This window comes from Bombina bombina, chromosome 4, assembly GCF_027579735.1.
Source record: "Bombina bombina isolate aBomBom1 chromosome 4, aBomBom1.pri, whole genome shotgun sequence".
In the NCBI taxonomy this organism is placed as follows: domain Eukaryota; kingdom Metazoa; phylum Chordata; class Amphibia; order Anura; family Bombinatoridae; genus Bombina; species Bombina bombina.
The window spans coordinates 212,159,186-212,167,357 of NC_069502.1; the positions used below are offsets into that span (position 1 = coordinate 212,159,186).

Consider the following 8,172-nt stretch of genomic DNA (forward strand, 5'->3'; position numbering starts at 1 on the left):
GTGAGGCGAATTAGGGGTTAATAACTTTATTATAGTAGCGGTGCGGTCCGGTCGGCAGATTAGGGGTTAATAAGTGTAGGCAGGTGGAGGCGACATTGAGGGGGGCAGATTAGGGGTTAATAAATATAATATAGAGGTCGGAGATGTTAGGGCAGCAGATTAGGGGTACATAGGGATAATGTAAGTAGCGGCGGTTTACGGAGCGGCAGATTAGGGGTTAATAATAATATGCAGGGGTCAGCGATAGCTGGGGTGGCAGATTAGGGGTTAATAAGTGTAAGGCTAGGGGTGTTTAGACTCGGGGTACATGTTAGAGTGTTAGGTGCAGACGTAGAAGTGTTTCCCCATAGCAAACAATGGGGCTGCGTTAAGAGCTGAACGCTGCTTTTTTGCAGGTGTTAGGTTTTTTTTCAGCTCAAACAGCCCCATTGTTTCCTATGGGGGAATCGTGCACGAGCACGTTTTTGAGGCTGGCCGCTTGCGTAAGCAACTCTGGTATCGAGAGTTGAAGCTGCGTTAAAAATGCTCTACGCTCCTTTTTGGGAGCCTAACGCAGCCTTTTTGTGGACTCTCAATACCAGAGTTATTTTTATGGTGCGGCCAGAAAAAAGCCGCCGTTAGTTTTTCGGGTCGTTACCGACAAAACTCCAAATCTAGCCGTTTGTTAGTTGTGTTCTGCTTTTTTTGCTCTATATCTGTGGCAGGCAATCCAATTTGAATACCATAAGATTGACCTTATATGTAATAATATATTGGTTCCCTGTTAACAAAATCTCTAGCTCCTCCCCCACATTTTACCATATATAAATATTCTGGAGAGCGCAAGAAACATCATTCCTATTTCATGTGTGACGAATCTAAATTTAGATATCTAAACATCATATGTAGCGTGTTTTGTGAGATCTATATAGGTTGAATATATGACTATATACACATTGCTTAAATATATACTCAAATATTAATATATTATATGAAGTCTGATTTTTACCTGGTTCAGCCTCTCTACTTCCTTCTCCCAGGTCACCGATTGGAGAAGCTGCTGCACTGGGCTCTGGGTCTTGAGTGTCAGAGCCATCAGATGGGGATTGAGAAGAAGTTGAGGAGCATGCAGAAACAAATCTGTGGGGGAAACGGAGATTGAGGAGGTTGCATAAAGTCTCCTCATGAGCTTGCAGGAAAAGTTTCCGTGGGGGTGGATCCTGCTTTAAATCAATCCGATGGGCTTTTACCCACTCCTTCATGAGGCAGACTTTATTGCAAAGCCGCAACCTCATATCCCCGAATATCTGCATGATTTGACCCGGGGTCCGCTGGATGTTAAACACTGATTTAACATCAAGGGTGATAGACAAAAAGAGGGCCCTCTTAATTTTCGGCTTCATTGATTTCTTCTTATTCCCAAACAGCTGCGGATAAAATTCCTCAACTGAGTTCACCAGTGCAGCACTTTCCACCCGTGTGAACCTGGGAGACGTCATGCCTGCCGAGTTGATTAAATAGTAAATATATATATATATACAGGGAGTGCAGAATTATTAGGCAAATGAGTATTTTGACCACATCATCCTCTTTATGCATGTTGTCTTACTCCAAGCTGTATAGGCTCGAAAGCCTACTACCAATTAAGCATATTAGGTGATGTGCATCTCTGTAATGAGAAGGGGTGTGGTCTAATGACATCAACACCCTATATCAGGTGTGCATAATTATTAGGCAACTTCCTTTCCTTTGGCAAAATAGGTCAAAAGAAGGACTTGACAGGCTCAGAAAAGTCAAAAATAGTGAGATATCTTGCAGAGGGATGCAGCACTCTTAAAATTGTAAAGCTTCTGAAGCGTGATCATCGAACAATCAAGCGTTTCATTCAAAATAGTCAACAGGGTCGCAAGAAGCGTGTGGAAAAACCAAGGTGCAAAGTAACTGCCCATGAACTGAGAAAAGTCAAGCGTGCAGCTGCCAAGATGCCACTTGCCACCAGTTTGGCCATATTTCAGAGCTGCAACATCACTGGAGTGCCCAAAAGCACAAGGTGTGCAATACTCAGAGACATGGCCAAGGTAAGAAAGGCTGAAAGACGACCACCACTGAACAAGACACACAAGCTGAAACGTCAAGACTGGGCCAAGAAATATCTCAAGACTAATTTTTCTAAGGTTTTATGGACTGATGAAATGAGAGTGAGTCTTGATGGGCCAGATGGATGGGCCCGTGGCTGGATTGGTAAAGGGCAGAGAGCTCCAGTCCGACTCAGACGCCAGCAAGGTGGAGGTGGAGTACTGGTTTGGGCTGGTATCATCAGAGATGAGCTTGTGGGGCCTTTTCGGGTTGAGGATGGAGTCAAGCTCAACTCCCAGTCCTACTGCCAGTTTCTGGAAAACACCTTCTTCAAGCAGTGGTACAGGAAGAAGTCTGCATCCTTTAAGAAAAACATGATTTTCATGCAGGACAATGCTCCATCACACGCGTCCAAGTACTCCACAGCGTGGCTGGCAAGAAAGGGTATAAAAGAAGAAAATCTAATAACATGGCCTCCTTGTTCACCTGATCTGAACCCCATTGAGAACCTGTGGTCCATCATCAAATGTGAGATTTACAAGGAGGGAAAACAGTACACCTCTCTGAACAGTGTCTGGGAGGCTGTGGTTGCTGCTGCACGCAATGTTGATGGTGAACAGTTCAAAACACTGACAGAATCCATGGATGGCAGGCTTTTGAGTGTCCTTGCAAAGAAAGGTGGCTATATTGGTCACTGATTTGTTTTTGTTTTGTTTTTGAATGCCAGAAATGTATATTTGTGAATGTTGAGATGTTATATTGGTTTCACTGGTAAAAATAAATAATTGAAATGGGTATATATTTGTTTTTTGTTAAGTTGCCTAATAATTATGCACAGTAATAGTCACCTGCACACACAGATATCCCCCTAAAATAGCTATAACTAAAAACAAACTAAAAACTACTTCCAAAACTATTCAGCTTTGATATTAATGAGTTTTTTGGGTTCATTGAGAACATGGTTGTTGTTCAATAATAAAATGAATCCTCAAAAATACAACTTGCCTAATAATTCTGCACTCCCTGTAGTAAAGGTTTTACACATTCCGATGTTTAATATTGATCAGGTTATTTAATAAATATATATTTTATTCTAAAAAGTAAAAATTGTATATATTCATTGTTTATTAAAGAAATATTGTGACTCATGAAGTATTGACATTGCTCTATTAAATGTATTTACAATCACTGATTGTGTGCTAGTGTGGGAAATTAGAATATAATTTACCACGCTATATTTCTAAAATGGTGAAATGCGTAATTTGTATTTATAATGGACGTTACTTGGATTAAAATGTTTTTTTAAGTTTAATTTTAAAATCAATGTTTGTTCATTATTATTACATTAAAATTGAGCTTTTATTGGTCTTAACTGCTCACACGTATTTATTTTTGCAACGGCATCTTTATTTTTAAATGGACAATACACCCAAATATTTTCTTTCATGATCCAGATAGAGAATACAGTTTTAAACAACATTAAAATGTAGCTCTATCTATTTAGCTTAGGTCTTTAGATATCCTTTACAGAAGAAATAGCAATGCACATGGTTGAGCCAATCACACAAGGCATATCTGTGTAGCCACCAATCAGCAGCTACTGAGCATATCTAGATATGGTTTTAAAGGAAAGTATATAAAAAGAATGAAGGTAATTATATAATAGAAGTACATTTGAATGTTTAAAATTATATTTTCTGTAGGAATCAGGAAAGACACATTTTTGGATTAATGTCCCTTTAATGAGCTGGTGATATGCAATATTTAAATTTATCTAAAGACATCTGTCTAAACATTGTAAATATGCATTGTTGCCCACACACAAATAAGTAGATATTTAACAGTAATGCTTTGCTGATCATAAGCCTATGCATCATGTTTGTGCAAACTTAGGATAGCATGAGAATATACCATATGTGATTATTCAAGTCCATTTTTATTTTAGATTCAAATCTGCTCTGTCTGAATCATGAAAGATTAGATTATTTTGTCACTTCCCTTTCAATAAAAATGAAATAGCCATAACAAGCTCTAAACTAATAGTAAGTTTATTTTTGAAATATGCAGTCATGTATGAATATGAAAAATATTTTAAATATATAATGTTATATACATATAAAAGGGTCAGTAAACCCAAAATATATTTACTTTAATACACTACTAATTATTGCATATTCGATCCTGTTATATGAATATACGTTTGACCTGTGTGAAAACCTTGTTTGTAAAATGTCAACTTATCTCCATCCTTTGATGGAGCTTTTAAATAATTCAGTGCAGACTCTGAAAGGGACAGTATACTATAATATTTTGAGAAATTAATGTCCTTATTATTTTATTATCAGCATAGTATATAATGCATGAAATTAAATGGTTCATGTTGGTCTATGAATTATTATTGGGAAGTAAAAACCACAAATATGTGTATTAGATTGGATAGATAGTCTGATCTCCTAAATCCTAACTTTATCCCATTTTTAGACATATACATACTTATTATATCTGCCAAACAATCAACATAAAACATTTGTAATTTGTATTACCTTATGCATTGTATGCCCAACTGTGAGTGAAGTATCTTACAATGGCTGTATTTATACAGCTTTGCCTTAAAAGGGAAATTAAATCCAAATTTTTTCTTTCATGATTTAGATAGAGAATACAATGTTAAACAACTTTCTAATGTACTTCTATTTGCTTTTATCTCTTGATATTCTTTCCTGAAAAGCATATCTAGATAGGCTCATTTGCTGCTGATTGGTGGCTGCACATAGATGCCTTCTGTAATTGGCTGACCCATGTGCATTGCTATTTATTTAACAAAGGACATCTAAAGAATGAAGCAAATGAGATAATAGAAGTAAATTTGAATGTTGTTTAAATTTGTATTCTCTTTCTGAATCATGAAATAAAATTTTGGGTTTAATGTCCCTATAAAGACAAAAACATTAGGAATAGGTGAATATAACATTGGAGAAATAAACTAAATTAAAATCAAGGGTAACAGAAATACTTATAGAAATTTGATACACTCCAACAGGTAAAGAGTATAATTGTTAGAAATTATATTTTGATATATCTATAGTTAACTGACCCTTCAAATGACTCCACTAGAGTGAAAAGTCATCAATATGGCATACAATAACTAGTTTGGTATAAATGTGAAATTAACTTATGTTTTCTTTAAAGATAATTTAAACTAGATTACCTTTCAAATAATGAAACCATAATAAATAACCTATATTTTTTTAAGAATGTTTTTTGTTACCTAATACAGATTAGAAATATTAGAATACAAATATAACATTAAACTACACTGTCACTTTAATGTAATAAGTTAAACACTTTAATTTCTTAAAAGTGAAATGTTCAAAGTTGTTATGTATAATTTATACTGCATATCCACGTCATAAACATTTTATGATTTTGACATCTCTAAATCACATAACCAAATCATAGATGGCTGTATCTAACTCCACCTTAACTTTTGTAAGATACTTGACTTTAACAGTATCTGCTTAAGCTGTGTTGATATTTTTTCATTCAATAAATTATTTAAAATTAGTATATTTGATATCAGGCATGTGCTTGTAAAATAGATACTTTAGCATCATGGGACTAATATTTTGTTTACATGTCTGAATATTAGATGGATGTATTTCTTCTTATCTTACTGGGATAGAGATATGTATCAAATAATATGCATATCAATAAATAAAATATAAAACTATAGTATATAAAGAAATTTATTAAAAAAAAATTGTCAATATTAGTTTTGGAATTCATCAAAAATGAAAATCTGAAAAAGAAAGAATTAAAAAAAAAAACATTAATCAATTTGGTTATTTAATGAACACATGACTAACAAAATATTCAGTAAATATAATAATTGTAAATTCATCTTCTGTCTATGCTCTAACATGTATTGTTTGTCTTGATATTAAAGACAGGTTCAGACTGAAGATCTAGCTCTATTCATCTATCTACACATAATTTGAAATTAATCACATTGTCTAATCAAGAGTTGAATTACACATATTAGAATTTAAATTTAGACAAAATAATGCATAATATCACATTTTGAAGAAAAAAAATATTCTATTGTATGAGGGACATAATTGAATGTAATATTTCATGTCCCTTCAAATTATACTATACCTAAATGTCAACTATAAAATGTATCCCTTTATCGGTCTGATTGCTCACAATCTGAGTCCTCTCTAGCACAAAGTAGGGGTAATGTATATAAAATAAACTTATTCTAAAATAGGATGTATATATTATAAATTATTTGAACATTATTCCTCCTATGATTCTTAAATAGCATGCATTGTGCAAACTAACCTGGATGTATCGTCTTTGAAAAGCAATTCTATTCAAAATATAAGTTTAGCTTCATTATTTATCCTATTCATCATTTTCAAAATATAGGATTTTGAAATACCATCTAAATAAAAAATTACATTATGAACCATAAGTGTCTCCCATAAGATGCATCCTCAATCCCCAATCTTGTTCCAGAGAATTGTGGCCACTTTCCATGTGAAAGTGTGTTTGTATGTTTTTCTAAGTCAGCACAGTTGAAAGACAATGCCACAGACCTGATCACATTGGTATTCTTCTCTTTCAGTCTGGGATTCTTCACTTTCCGTCTGGGATTCTTCACTTTCAGTCTGTAGATGAAGTCATCTCCCTAATGGAAAATAAAGTGTAAATAAAATCATTAATAAAAATGTGTGACTTTTTTCTGCACCCCCTCCCTAACCATTTCCTAAACTATTTAGGTCAATAGCTTACTAAGCATATGTAGCGTCTTTTGTGTTATGTTCTATCAATCAAGTGTGAAGCTGAGTCATATACATTGTGCAGACTTAACCTCTAATGAATGACTTTAGCAATACTATGTGCTTTAGAGTATCCCTTTCTGACTACCTAAAAATCTAATAATGTGTATAATAATAAACTAAATAATACATTTAAAATTGTATGCCATATGATGGATCATTGTGAACCCCCCCCCCAGTCCATACATTGTGCATACTTACCATCTGATTTTGTCTTTGAAAATCAGGTGGCAAAGTCATTACAGGAGCCAATGCCAGAATCATCCAATGTATAAATTACCTATGATAAGAAAAATATAAAATTATATTCGGATATAATCATTTGTTGAACAATCCTAACATGTTTGCACAATTCTCTACTTCTCATTCCCCTAAAATTCCCACATATTCTCAATGCTCCTATATAACTTCTAGTATTTACCGTCTGAAGTTGCGGTTGATGATGTTGTCTCTGACATTGAGCCCCTTGTCCCGGAATGGCCCCTCTAGAACTGGGTTTCCCTCCTCATCTTGGAGGAGGGCTTGGGGTGCCTGGACGGCATGCAGCATACCAGCCCGATGAGCTATGTTATGAATGACGCTGCAGGCTATAACGATCTTCGCCAACTTCCTAGGGTTGTATTGGAGGGCTCCTCCAGACCTGTCCAGGCATCTTAAGCGCATTTTGAGGAGCCCAAACATCCGCTCCACTACAGCTCTAGTCTGCTTGTGTGCCCGATTGTAGCGCACCTGGGCCTCATCTGTGGGGTTACGCAATGGCGAACCCGAATCACCTATAAATAATGAACATAGCGGGGGCGTGTCCGACCATCGACCAAGATGGCTGCTGCTCATGCTGTGTCCTATCACGGGAGATGCTAACACTGCTGGTTATCTCTTCTACACCTCTTAAATCCTATCTTTTCCAGAAGATTGGAGACAAGCATCATATACGGATCAGATCTATATGACTTTTGCTATATTAATAGGAACGGACAGACCTGAATCTAGAAGGTGCGCAGCAGAGGCCTTGAAGCGGCCTGCACCTCTCTTTACCCCCCCAGTACTCTGATCTTTCAGATTATCCAGCCGCTTGAGCTGAAGTACGACTTCCATTTAAAGCTTTGATATGGCTGAGCAGGTATACCGTTTGGTAGCGGAACTTTTGGTTACACATCTTACACGCTTTGAAGAGGAGATGTTAGAAATCCTACGCTGTCATGAGAGGCCGATTACAGTAGTGAGGGACCGGATAATACTGAGCCAACCAGGACCTAGACAGTCTCTCTTATGT

General features: G+C 35.9%; 1 long non-coding RNA gene across 1 annotated transcript; it reads right to left on the reverse strand.

Moving 5' to 3' along the window:
• Positions 1 to 5,793: 5,793 nt before the first annotated feature.
• Positions 5,794 to 7,145, reverse strand: LOC128655311 (uncharacterized). Its single transcript, XR_008401755.1, has 3 exons — positions 7,101 to 7,145; positions 6,657 to 6,748; positions 5,794 to 5,854 (listed from the first exon to the last, which is right to left on the reverse strand). It is a non-coding gene; the product is annotated as an uncharacterized LOC128655311 (long non-coding RNA).
• Between the last annotated feature and the right edge of the window lie 1,027 nt (positions 7,146 to 8,172).